The sequence below is a fragment of the Lolium perenne genome, chromosome 4, assembly GCF_019359855.2.
Source record: "Lolium perenne isolate Kyuss_39 chromosome 4, Kyuss_2.0, whole genome shotgun sequence".
NCBI classification, from domain to species: domain Eukaryota; kingdom Viridiplantae; phylum Streptophyta; class Magnoliopsida; order Poales; family Poaceae; genus Lolium; species Lolium perenne.
Genome location: NC_067247.2, coordinates 386,575,674 through 386,590,004, shown reverse-complemented (window position 1 = coordinate 386,590,004; position 14,331 = coordinate 386,575,674). Strand labels below are relative to the sequence as shown.

General features: G+C 48.0%; 1 long non-coding RNA gene across 1 annotated transcript; it reads left to right on the top strand.

Moving 5' to 3' along the window:
* The first annotated feature begins 6,760 nt into the window (after positions 1–6,760).
* LOC127297325 (uncharacterized) lies at positions 6,761–7,999 on the top strand. The gene is made up of 3 exons (XR_007849076.2): positions 6,761–7,373; positions 7,511–7,676; positions 7,797–7,999. It is a non-coding gene; the product is annotated as an uncharacterized lncRNA (long non-coding RNA).
* Positions 8,000–14,331: the final 6,332 nt, after the last annotated feature.

Here is a 14,331-nt window from a genome sequence, read left to right as displayed (position 1 = left end):
TGTGACGGACCATTTGGCCTAATCTGTACTAGTGGCCCCTCGTGGATTTTCATGGGTAACCGTGGTTCCAAAGTTTCAAATCGGATATATGAAAAACGAGGGAGAAAAATAACATAGATTGGGAATGAAAATCGGATTGATGGCGGTTAGTGTTTACTGATTGACACATGGTCGCTCACTCGCTCACAAGTCACATTATATTTCGAATGTGACTTGGTCCCTCGTGCCTCGTGGGTTTCTATTGGTGACCTTGGTTCCAAAGTCACACGTCTCTCGTCACTAAAATTGTATAACCACACCGTTCACAGACCAGACAATTAAAGTCAGCCCAAGGCAAGCACGGGGACGCTGTATGTAGCTTCCTGCGATGAAACGGAAATGAGGCATCGTTACCAAAAATAGGCGATCGGTGGTTGCTCCTATACTAAATCGTCTTACCTCCTTCCAGCCGATGCGCACTTGGACCTCCACAAAATCAAACCATCAGGGCATCTCCAGCGGCGCAACGCAAACGGACGCTGAACGACCGTTTTCGTCCGCCGTAACCGGAAATGCATATGAGGCCTGCTCCAGCGGGGCGACGCAAAGTGACCGGGCCGTCCGCGGAGACGCAAACCTGGCCCAAATATGCGCCAGGTTTGCGTCTCCGCGGACGCTCGGCGGTCGCGAAATGTATCCGCATTGGGTACATCCGAGCCCGGTCGGCAGTGACTAGGTAAGCAAAAGATATTTTCATTACTATTGATTGGCCAAAAGGACCATCTTTACAGAGATGGTTAGTCGAGTTAACCTAAAACTACAACGGCCGTACCTACTCGCCGTCGCGCGGCCTACACCGGCCTCGGTTACTCGCAGTCGCGCGCCCTACTACTGGCCGCCGGAAGGGCCGGCGGCGTCGTTGAAGCGGGAGCGCTTCGCGCACTCCGCGCGCCGTGCACGCCGGCGGACATCTCGTCCTGCCGCTGCGGCGTTCGAGGCCTCGGCCGTGGCGCTCCCCACGTGGCCGTCGCCAGGGCCTCCTCCGCCGCCGCCCGTCCCTCCTCCTCCTCCGCCGCCGCCCGGGCCTCCTCCTCCGCCACCGCCTGGACCGCCGCCGCCGCGTCCTCGTTCACCTGGACCGCCGCCTGGATTGCCGCCATGTCGGCGATGAAGCAGGCCCTGTCCCTAGCCACCGCCGCCACCGCTTCGTCCCTGGCGGCGATGGCGGCCTCCAGCTCGCGGTTCTCCTGCTCGACCCGCGTGGGAGAAGGGCCCCTATGCTGGAGCGAGTCCAGGTCGGAGCACATTAACCCCCGAGCCATGGCCATCGCATAGCTATGGGCTTCCTCCTCCTCCACCCAAGCCTGACGGCGCTGGGCGTCCCCAGCCAGGGACTCGAAGGACGCGAGCAGAATCCGCTGCTCGCGGGCGCACTTGAAGCGCATGGGCACGGGGACGTCGTCGTCCGCGATGTCGTGGATGACGGCGTCGGCCGGAGGGGCCGCGATGGCCTCCCGCGCCTCCGCGAGCTCGGCCCTGGCGTCGGCGAGTTCGGCCATGGCGTTGGCGATCTCCGCCTTGGTCGCCGCGAGGCGCCCTTCCGCGCGCTCTGCCGCCTCCGCCTCCGCCTCCGCGACCTCCGCCTCCGCCGCCGCCACCTCCAGGTCCAGCTGCTGGGCCTCAACGCCGGCGGCGGCTACCTCCTCCTCCTCCTCGTCCGGGTGGAGCTGGCGGCACATGTGAACAACGTGCTCTCAATTCATGTGGTCGGCCATGGATGGATGGTAGCTTGAGGTGTGCCCGTCGCCCCCGCTGGTGTCCACCATATATAGCCACGGCGGGGCGGGAAACGGCGTTGGCGCGCAGGGCGTTTCCCGCGCACGCGAAAAGCCGGCGAAACTTGCCAATGTATTGGGCAAGCGCGGGAATGATCGTCGTCGCGCGGGAACAGTTAATCGCCGGCGGCAGTCCTCGACGGGACGTAAAACACCATTAGCGATCTTGACGCTGTCCCCGGTCAAAAATTGCGTCGGCACCGCTGGAGATACCCAAGACGCAAACGATCGCCCGGCCACATCGCGTTCGCGGGCCGACGTAAACGGACATTTCGGACATCCGAAATGCGTCGGTGCGATGGAGATGCCCTCACGTCAGAAACTAAAGTGAGTATGAGAAAGGGACTGCATGGGGCTTGATCGACCAGCCATCGCTGTCGGCTTCACTTTCGTACCATGAAGACTAGCCATAGTGGAGTACTACCAAGTTTAGCGTCGCCCTGCCAGCTGATGGGCTCCAGCATGAATCGGACCAGCACGTTTTGGGAATAGAAAAGGACGGACAACTTCGAGGGCAGCTAGTACTCATCTCAATACAAACTCGCGTCACCAGTGCACGTTTTGCTTGTTGATGTCTTGATTCTTTACTTTCTAGTAATGCATCCTCCAATCTTTTTCTCTCGCAGTTACGATTCTGGTATTTTTGTTTTCCACTACATTAGGATTTAGGTGGTACGATGGTATCAAAGTTAGAAAAAAATCTGATGTAAGTTTTTATTTTTTTAAATGGTGATAAACAGCGGAAATGCATTTCTGATATAGGTGCATATGCTCCCTTTATCTAAAAGTAATTTTTTAATTGTTAAAAAATCCGGAGAAAAAAATTGGCATGTATATGTGCACATGCAAAGTTTTGCTGAAAATCGACATGAATCGATTTAAGCACCAAAATATGTCTTTTTTTTACATGGACTACACAAAAACTCGATTTTTTTTTTTGCTGAAACAACTTAGTTAGCATATATGATGTGAAGATATACATGCGACATTTTTATTTTGCAATTTTTTAACATTTTCAAAAAAGGGAGCATATGCATATGGGAGCAAAAATGCCACATCCGGTAAATAGTACGCTTTTTCAAAAAAATTGAAGTGTTTACCATTAATTTTTGACATTTCTATCACTTCATATATTGTGACGTGTTTCCGTTCTTTGTTACTTAAACTCTGGTATCCAAGCAATCCGTGGAAGGAATGCATACCAATTGGTCATAAAAAATTACAATGAGCATCAAGTTCCATTAGTCAAACAATTTCTTGCTACACATGTAAACATCAAATCTCCAAAAAAAATCAAATCTCCTATTTTCATATTTAATTAATTCAGGAAATATAAAAGGTGATAAAAGTGTTGGAAAGTTGTTTCTTATAATAAAAAGTGGATCAGGTTCATAGATTTACTTGTTTACTCTCATAAAGGTGTAGTGGACATAACAATTCATAAGCCATATAATATTGATGAAACATGTTTATGTGAATGGTAAGTATTTATATGTGCATCACGTTCTATCTTATAGATGATGCAACACATCTCTTTTATGCTCCTGCAGAAAGACAAAATTTCATGCAATATAAAATTAAAAATTAACGGAGTATAGCCTTATGTACATTGAAAAGATGTTTAAATAAAAAATATGGTACATTGAACAAACAAGATTTACCTAGATGTCACTAGATGAAATACAACACATGAATTTAGTTTAACCCTACTGAGGTAACAAAAAAGGTAAAAGCATAGTGGATCTTGAATTTTATGTTACTATTCAATTACTACCATCATGTTACTCCAACTAATACAGATCACACAGGCTCTCTCATAAAAGTTGGATCAAAATAAACAATTAAGACCGGGGTACATAATATGCATCCATTCATACATCACACACATAATAGAATTTCAATCTCAATTATCAACTTATAGATCAAAGATCCACCACAAGTGATTTACATAGATGACCATAATTATGTTAGGCAGCTCATATGGTACTAAATCATTGATAAAACAAGAGAGAGATAGATCAAGCTACTGCCATAAACTAGTAGTTTAGAGGTGGACAACTCCCTTCATCATGGTGATGTTGGTGTAGATGTTGGAGAGGGTAGAGATCCCACCGGTGGCGGCTCTGGTGGTGTTCCCCCTGCAATGTTCCCTGGTTCTGAATCTATTTCGGTGTTTCTATGATACGCTCCGTCTCCTTTTCGAACTGCATTGGTAATATAGGCATTTTTAGGTCAAGACTTTGAGGTGGGCTTTGGATGGACGACCGAAGATGCTTGAGGAGGGAAAGACAATGGGTGGCACGAGCCCCCTCCTGGGCCATGCCACCTGGTGTCTTTCCTGCCTCCGGGCCCCGCTCATGAGGTTCTAGTGCTCCAGGTAATCTTCCTTGTGAAATAATAATCCTCGAAAAATTCCAGGTCAATTTGAGTTCTTTAGATCACTGAAAGTTAAAAATGCACAAAACAAGGAATTCATGTTCTGCAGAGTTATAACTGAAATAAGGGGGATCATTTCTAAAAATCCCCAAAATCAATATAAAACATAGATATAACATTATGTAAGATACAAATATGTAGGAATATGTATCAATAAACATGGATATTCGCATGAATTCCAAATAATTATTTGACTAAACAACAATGAATAATTAATAATAAATCTTGAACAATAATTTTTTTTTTCATCAAAATCTAAAATCTGAAAAACTCCTATTTCCTTATTTATTTTCAGGAAAGTTTTTTTTTTAGAAAACGACATTTTATGGAAAGTAAATTGAGGAAAGTTGTTTTACCAAAACATGACTCCATTTTGCATAATACATCGTAATTCATGTTTGTTAAATTTCCTAACAGCTAGAACACATAATACATGGTCATCTCAAAGAATTTTATCTTTTAAAATTTCTAACATTTTCTTATATTTTTTTTTTGAAAACTGAAACATTTCAGGGTGGTTGTGTGTGTGTGTGTGGAGCAAAAAATGACTTGTGCCAACGACTTGAAGAGGAAAAATAAAGAAAAATTTCTTGTGCCACAGGCTCCCAGGCTACGCCGATAGCTTTTCTCTGCCGATGGCCTTTGTTGTGCTGGTGGTGGCCGTCGGCACAGGGTTGCCCCTACGCCGACGGTCTCCTTCGCAACATGTCTTGTTCAAGCCCTGCGTGGATGGCTCTGACAAAATGCCGTCGGCACAACGCCTAACTTGTCTGTTTCCCGTAGTGACATGACAATCACCTCAGCGCACACAACGCTGCCCCTCCCTTCCCTATCCCCAAAATCTCGTGCAGTCCCCTCTCCTCCCTCGCATGTGCGCTACCGCTGCTCACATCGCCGTTTGGAGACCCCTCCTCCAGTGCTCGCCGACGACCCAGATGCGCCAACCTCCTCCCGTCGTCTCCCGTCCCTGGAAACGCATGCCTTCTCCGTGAAGCCACCGCCGATGCCGCCGATGCCCCGTTCTCTCCAAGATCCGCCTCTTGCCGGCGACCGGCAGCAGCGCCTCCACGGAGTTCCGCGACTCGATGCCGTCCCCTGGGACCCCTGATGATGCGGCCGCGGACGAGGCCGGGGAGCTCGACTTCGGTGATGATGACGGCCGCGGTGGCGCGTGGGTGACACATGGACGATGCTCGTGCCGGCTCGGTCCTCCTGCCCCTTGCCTTCCTCCTCGGCCTCCGCTACACTGCTAAGTTTCCGTGAGGACGAGTGGTCGATTTGTTCAGGCTTGGTCTTTGCCGAGTGCCTGTGCGAGTCCCAGTTCGAGGAAGAAGTTCGAGATCACCAAAAAAATTGTTAGTCGATCTTCACAGTAAACATTGACCTTCACAACTTCTGGCAATTAGTTAAATCCCATTGAGGTTCACAACTTTTGGGTGTGCCGCTGCACACTCGGCAACACCATCTAGATCGAGCCTATGTGCGTTCCTTTTTTTTCTGTGAGGAATGTAATCAACCCACATCAGTTGATCCCAGTGTGCGCTTTTTTTGTCCGCATAGGACTAGTCACAGGATGCAGGATTTGTTGTGGAGTGTCTTTCAAGCCGAAACCAATGCCATATCTCTGAAGCTCCTGGACTGTGCACCTCATGGGGCTGCATAGTCATTCATAGAACCGAACCTCTGAGGCCTTGCAGCTGGATTCGCAAATCGTGGTGTGTGTGCCAACGCTCGTACTGGGTATACAGGTTGCAGATTCATCATCCTATGTTACTAATTGATCATGGTCGTGTTATTTGACTGAATTTTGTCATGCAGCATCCAAACATTCACACGATAGTGTTAAGGCTTATGGTTTCTGCACCAAGATTTTGTCGGTGAGGGGTTTTCTCGACAGCAAGGACTGCCAAGGTTTCTATCGAGGATGAAGATTCCAACTCTCCCATGACTGAGCACCCGCCATGCATTAAGTTCAAGACGCCAGACAAGATGGACAGTCACATTATGAATTATGAATGTAAACCAATAGTTATTTCCAGAAACCTTGGAACATCCAGTAATGTGGAAATGACCACTTGAACAGTTAGCTAATATGCTCTTTGAAGATACATGATTTATGACTAAAAAACAATATGTATCAATTAGCTAATATACTCTTTGAAGAAACATTATTTATTATGCTCTTTGAAGAAACATGATTTATGTTTAGTAATGTTGCTAATATTATTTTTAAGATATATATTGTTGTAGAGTAAAGCACATGGAAATCTAATTTGCACACATATTTGTTTTGGGCACTAAGATTTATTTTCTTCTTCTTCTTTGGTTTTATTCTTGCCCACCATATGTATATAACCATGCCTTTTTTTGGGCACCATATATGAAAATGACGCAGTGGGGGTCTTCCCCACTGTATTTGGCGTAACAAAAAATTGTGATACTCAAATCTGATACTGTAGATTTTGTGCTTGAGCTTCAGCCTTTTTGTGCATTTGTTTCAGCCTTTACACAATTCATACACCGAGATATATGTATTTATCATGTTTCATGCAGGTTCGTGTGCGGGTTATTTTTATATAAGTATGCAAGTTCTTTCCAATGGAAATCATCATCAACTTTGCTGGTGGTCTGGTCATTCTGTATCACTACGTTTGTCTTCACCGAGGATACACTTTTCCCAGATTGTTTCTTCCACAACCAGGCAAATCAGGACATCTCTCTTCCTAAATGACATGCAATACAACTCTCTTCACACAATTTGATTATTTTGTTTTTTCGAGTGGTCAAATCCTGGTCACAATGAGTCGTACAGTATAAATGATCTTCAGAGTTGTCTGATGATCTCATTGGATATCAGGCTTCAAAACTGGCTCTTCTTTGGACGTCAAACAAATCTATCTAAAGTGTATTTCTCAAGATAAATAAAATGCTCCAAGTATTTTCCAGTTCATATGATTAGTGTCTCAAGCCATTCTCAAGTTCTTTTCTGTAATTGTACGCTGCAATTTGATGGCTCCTGTTTCCTGCAATTCAGTTACAGATGTACTGTTAGGAATCCATTGTGGCTTATTTATATTTGTGGATCAAAAAAATGGAGAGGTTTCTCTCCTCTCCACCTGCAAGGTTCGATCCTTCCTTGACTACCCCGAGCTAGATGAGTTCTTATTGCAATTTCGTGTTCTTAGGACAGAGGCACAAACTAACAAGTTCTGCCACTCAAATAACCAATTTACTAATTCAGGTTGTGCTAGCTTTTGCAGTCTTAGTAGAGAGAATGAAAACGGCTTTCAAAGGATCTAGCCTCTATTCTTATCAACAAGGCCTGCAATCAAATGCTTCTTGTTTGTTGTTCTCTGGTCTTTGTATTATTTCACCAAATGGTTTCTGTATTAATTCGATGAATGGTTACACTATTCACATAATAAGGTGATCATCCTTGTCATTCAGATCAGATAATTTTATATTCTTTGCATCCCTCCTATTGGGATTCCTAGATAGCTCCATATATAGAGATGTACATGTATTTATATTGTTTATTTTCTACAGTCCAACTATGAAAGAGCTGTACGCTGACTGAGATGGCAACAACAACCTGTCGTGCACCACCAACGCAGGCGGCTTGCCTTCATCATCCCTGAGCTATGGAAGGAGCACCAAGGTTAAAGGTCTCCTCCAGGTCGAGCAAGGCAACAGATTAAAAGAAATCCCCAAACAGAAAGGGAAGGCACGTCATCCCCACTCTACTTCAGTTACTATGCATTTTAATCTGTTCTTCAGAATTCAGTCAGTAAATTGACATATTTGAGAGACATAGTTCTTGAGAATTGAATATAGTTAGTTTTTTTACGCTCCATCCACCTCACTAAAAAAGTGAAGGATTCAATCTTTTATCTCTAAATAGAAGCACCCCACTACTTGATTTTGCTGCAATTTCCTTGAGCCACGTCACCCCAATTAGCAAATACAGTACGCTGTTCGGCACCCATGTACTCTGGCTGCGCAAGGAGAAAGGCAACAGAAAGGAGTAGTACAGTCGCTACATTCAATTGTAACGGAAAGCTAAATGGCCATCAATCTTCCATTATTGTCTTTACACTGCAAGAAGGAACCGTCGGGCTACTGCTCATCTTCTCCACCGAGCAGGCCGCCTTTCGGTCATGAACGCAGTCATTAACAATTCCCTTTAAAAAGTTGTACTCTCTTCATCTCCCCATTAACGATGCTTCGTCCTCCCGATCAATATCCAGGAGCATGGATTCACGCCAGCGAAGTGATGGATTTCTTCCATTTAAAATCCATGCAATGCCCTCCTAGGAGATTGGTGGAATAGATCCTCGTGGCTATGCCATCAGCATGCTTGAATTCTTCGGCTCTACATCCTCCGCATCTATAAACTGGTCCTCTACAGCTCTTGCTTCTGATTTCTCATCCACCCCACCATGGAGGTAGCTTTCTTTTTTTTTTTTTGTTTTTTTTTGAAAAGAGGGCAAAAGCCTTGCCCAATTCCATTAATTAAGGGAGAGTTTACAAAGAGAACAACCCCAAAAGGAAAAACAAGCGACTACTCTCGCGGCATCAACGAGTTCACATGTTTAGCTCCCGCGAGAGCCCACAATTTAGCCTCATTTCTAATCTTGTCGAAAACCACCGTAGGGGGGGCGTGCTTGTTCTTGAAAACTCTAGCGTTCCTCTCATTCCATATTTCCCAAGCCACAAGAAGAGTGATGGACGCCACGCCCTTATGCTTCGTCATCAAGTACCACCAATCGATGAAGGGGAGAGTAGTCCAAGTGTTGGGGGAAAGAAGATGAAGACCAAGCCAATCCTTGATAAGCGCCCAAATGCGGATGGAGAACCGACAATGGACGAAGAGATGCTCCACGGACTCGAGAACCCTATTGCAAAGGGGGCAATTACCGCAATTATCCCAATGGCGCCTCTCCAAACGGTCACTAGTCCAAATCCTATCTTGGACAAAGAGCCATGAGAAGAACTTGATTTTCGGCGGAGCCCAAATCCTCCACACCGAGGAGCCAATAGGGGCCTCGATCGACCCATAGAATTGTGCCTTGTACGCGGACTTGGACGAGTAGTTGCCGTTCTCCGTAAGGTTCCAAGTAATCTCATCCATAACCCCGGGGTTCAAGGCGAAGGCACTAAGCCTAGACCAAAGAGACAAATATTGTCGCACGTGCGCAATGGAGAAAGTCGCTTCCATATCAATCTTGGCAATCCAAGCATTATTACTAAGGGCACTTTTGACGTTCCAACGCTTTCTAGTGGAGATAGAGAAGATGAGGGGGGCAACATCCTTTGGCTTGACTCCATGTAGCCAAGGTGCATCCCAAAAAGGAGTCTTCTCTCCATTGCCAACAAGGATGGTAGTGGCGGCGTAGAAGAGGTCCATATCCACCTCATTGCAAGGGTTACCCAACCCAACCCAAATCTTGTTGGGGTCCTTCCACTCAAACCAAGGCCAACGTAGGCGAAGAGCGCGGGCGAAGAAAATGGTGTTGAGAACACCGAGGCCCCCGAGGTTCTTAGGCCTACAAACCACCTCCCAATTGACCTTGCATTGCCCGCCGGTGACCTTGTCCGTTGCCGTCCAAAGGAAAGCCCGTTGAGTTTTCTTGATGGAGAGGAGGATACTTGGGGGAACCACAAGCGTTGTCAAATGGAAAATCGATTGAGCCGCGAGGACGGATTTGACAAGGGCGGTGCGGCCCGCCATAGTGACATACTTTCCATTCCAAGCGGGAACTTTGGCGGCCACCTTGTCCGCGAGCGGTTGTAGATGCGCACTTTTAAGGGCGCCCACCGTAAGAGGTAACCCAAGATATTTGATTGGGAAGGTCGCTCTTTCCACCGGTATGCCATGAAGGATATCATCCATGTCCACCTCTCCGCAACGAATAGGCACAACCGAACTCTTTTGGAAGTTGGTACAAAGGCCGGTGACGTCCCCGAAAATGTTTAAGATGGCGGCAAGGTTCGTAATATCGCTTTTCACCGGCTTCACAAAAATAGCCGCGTCATCCGCATAGAGGGAAGTCCTCACGATGGTGCTCCGGCGGCGAATTTTTTGTAGGAACCCATGAGAGGTAGCCAACTCAAGAAGCTTGGCGAGCGGGTCAATGGCAAGCACGAAGAGGAGCGGGGAGAGCGGATCGCCTTGGCGCAAGCCACGCCCATGCCTAATGGGACGGCCGGCTACCCCATTGAGGAGCACCCTCGAAGAAGAGGAGATGAGCAGGGCGACAATCCAATTCCGGAAACGGCTTGGGAACCCCCGTCTTTGCAAAAGGTCAATGATGTAGTCCCAACGCACGGAGTCGAAAGCCTTTCGGATGTCAAGCTTGAAGAGGAGTGTTGGAGTCTTGCTTCTATGAAGTCTAGTGGCGAGGTTCTTGACATAGAGGAAATTGTCGTGGATACTCCGCTTCTTGATGAAGGCACTTTGGGCCTTGGACACTAGCTCATCCATGAAAGGACAAAGTCTAATGGCCAACACCTTGGAGACGATCTTCGCGAAGCCGTGAATGAGGCTAATGGGGCGGAAATCCGTGATTTCCTCGGCGCCATCTTTCTTGGGAAGGAGCACAATATTAGCGGAATTGAGCCAATGGAGGTTGGCGACATGAAGGTTCCCGAAAAGGTTGATGGCCGCCATCACATCATGGCCAATGGTATCCCAACAATGCTTGTAGATGGCCGCCATCACGTCATGGAAACAAAAAAAAAAAAACAAAAAAAAAAAAAAAAAAAAAACTATCGACGATGTACTGGCCAAAATAGTATCCTACTAGTATGTGGGATATGACGGTATGTTGGTGTTGATTTGTGCATCCACTTATTTCAACAGCCTGTTGATCTCCTGACCATCGACATGACTTAAGGATAAAGTTATAAGCCACAAACTTCTGGAGTTCATCGAAAGCATCAAAACCAACATATATTTCTATTTCTGTGATGCGGTCAACTCACTGATACACTTAGTGGATGTGGCCAGTCACTGGCACTTCCGTAGTTTTCATCAAACAATGGACTACCGATTTTCTTCACCATATTTTTTTTTACGGAAATCTTGTGGGAGAGCAGGGAGCTCCCACATTGCAATATAAGAAGAAGAAACATGATCCAGTTAATGAGAAAAACTGGACCTAAAAACCATACAAGACACGGTTAATTCAGAAAAATCGACCAAAATCACACATCCACTTACCAGTAATAGATATCCGTTTGATAAATTTCCAAATTGTGTTCTTCGATCAACTCTCTTTAATAAATGTATAATATGTGTAGTATAGACGATTGCTGCACGTATTTGGGATGTTTTTTTTAGATAAAAGGCACTCAAGTGCCCAACTTTGAATTAACAAAGCCACCAACGGCGAGAACGATACAAAGTGTTGAACCCAGCTTACAGAACGACACCACACACCCACACGAACTACCGAAAACGCTACAACCGGAAGCGTGATCAACGAGCTCAGCCAAATCGCCTACAAGACTCGGAGAAGAGCTGGAGTCTACAGTGTCGGGTCGAAGCTCACTCGAGAGCGAGCCATTTTCACGCGCGCCTCAACAGAACTCCTCCGTCGCAGAAACGCCACCGGAAGCCGACCACCACCGGGGGCCAGCCCTCGTTGCTCACAAAACGAACAACAGCGCCAAGGAAGCTCGACAAGGGAAGGGGCACGGAGCAAGCCTTGCCGAAGATCGCCGAAGAATCACCTCCGTCACAACCAACGGTGAGCCTCGCGCTGTGGGCTCCAAAACGGTGTCTTCAAGAAGAGCACGACACTGGAGTGCCGCCACCGCCCGATCCGAGGATCTTGGGTTTTCACCCGGGCGAAGTAGAGGAACGGAGATTGGCCTCACGGCGCCTTCAACAAGGAAACGCCGTCCACGGACGCCGCCGCCGTGGACTGAGGGGCAAAGGTTTCCCTTTGGCAACATCCCTACCAACTACACCCACAGCACTCGACTCGCCGACCACCACGCCGCCCTCACGGCCGTGGTCACTAGCCAGCACCAGAGTCATTGGCTCGCCCGCCAACCAACATGACTCCCACCTTCCAGGGCCGCCGCCCCGGTGTCCCAGCTCAGAGCTCAACGAGGAAAGGAAGAGAACGAGAAGACCTTCGCAGCGAGTACCCCGGACCGCCTGCGTGGAAGCATCGAACCTGACTGAAGAGAGCCCCTCCCGAGGATCGGTAGACCCACAGCCCCCGTGGCTGCCGGCAAAACCAGATCGCGGGACGAAAGACGATGGCTTCGCATGGCACCAGGCCCCTGCCTGGCCCGTGGGAAAGCCAGAACGCCTCCGAGCATCCTCACCAACACCGGCAGACCACCGCCGCCAGACAAGCTTGCCACCAAGGCAGCACACCGCACCTGACGACTGCACGCACCCACCAAAACGGAGATCCCGTCCAAATCGGGGCTGGATCTGGGCTCAGAAGGGGCCCGAGCGCCTGCCCGGCCCGTGAGGCGCCAGATCCCAGCCTGGGGCGGCACACAGGGTCGCCGCCGGCCAAGAGGGCCACCAGCACACCGTCGGGACGACCTCGTTCGACCTCCCGAGCCCGCCGAGAGAGGAGATCGGGCCGCCCGTACCTGCAACCGCCGGGGCCGCTCCAGGAAGCGACCGCCGCCACGAGCACGCCAGGGGCGCACCATCTCCACGCCGACGCCGAGGATCCGTGCCGCCGCGCCGACGCCTAGCGCAGTGCCCTCACCGGCCGTGGGTGGCCCGCGCCGCCACCACCGCGCGAGGGGGGAGGAGGGCCCGCCGCCGCCGGCGACTCCCTCTGGCGGCAGCGAGACAGAGGGGGAGGGGAGGGGCGCCGCCACGGGCTCCTGGCCGCTCGCGGCAGCGGCTCGAGAGCGATAGCGTATTTGGGATGTTTATAGAATGAAACAGGCTAGCGCTATGTTTATAAAAATCCACACAGCCTCACAACAAACTGAACGCGCGCTAAGGCTGGTCATAGTGCATAGTATCATATACTAGTATCATGCATATGATACTTGTCTATGATACTATCTCTATAGTGGGTAGTATTATAGAGTAGTATCATAAACTTCTAAATTTATTGTTTTGTAGAATCCCAATGTAAATCTATGTACATGATCTATTTGACATGTACTTTTCTCGTAATGTGCGCTATGATATAGTATCCACCTATGTTACTCTAACCTTATATCTCCTCCTTAATTACATGCCACATCATCATATTTGTGGGCCTAGTATGTATGATACTACCTACTCCCTCCTTCTCAAGGCATAGGGCGTAAAATTTTTTGCACGCCGATTAAGGAGGTTTTCAGCCAGGCAACTCTTTCCTAACTTGCCCCTAATTAATCGCTAGTTAGTTGAGTATTTTTCTCACCTAGCATTGACTGCCTCCTCCTTTGATGGAGTTTCCTTTTCTCTCTCCACGCATGCAACATGCACAACCAATGAAAAGGCTGTAGTAACTGCTCCTCTCCTTGTTTACTACTCTTCCACGCATGCAGGGAGATGAAAAAGCGACGTTTGGTATTAACTGCTAGCGATTTTTAAGGTGGAGCACTGAACAAGCGGGGGTAATTTTGGAAGATTGGCGTGTTAATTGCATCTGAATGTGCTCACGCCTTATGCTTTGATGAAAATTCGAAAAAAAATATACGCCATATGCCTTGAGAAGGAGGGAGTATGATACTAGCACTATGGCCAGCCTAACTTATGCCCATGCGGCTTTTTGTTTTGGGAACTTCCAAGCTAATTGATTGAGGTCACTTTTTGTTGATGAACAAACTTTTGGAAGATAGTAATAACTTCTCTAGAACAATAATCGTACACTTACGGTAGGATTCCTTCTCTAGAACGTCCAAAAGCACTCATCTGCATCTCCATTCCTCCAATACAATGTGCTGACACCGCGTCCCCAAAACCGCCACCTCTCCAGCGTATTAATCTCAGTCCACCACACTCCATCCTCCACCTCACTCCCTCCTCCACCGGCTTTCCTCTCCTCGTCTCCTCCACCTAGACGCCACCCAGGCTATCCTATTGCTCGATCGAGCAGACGAGCAG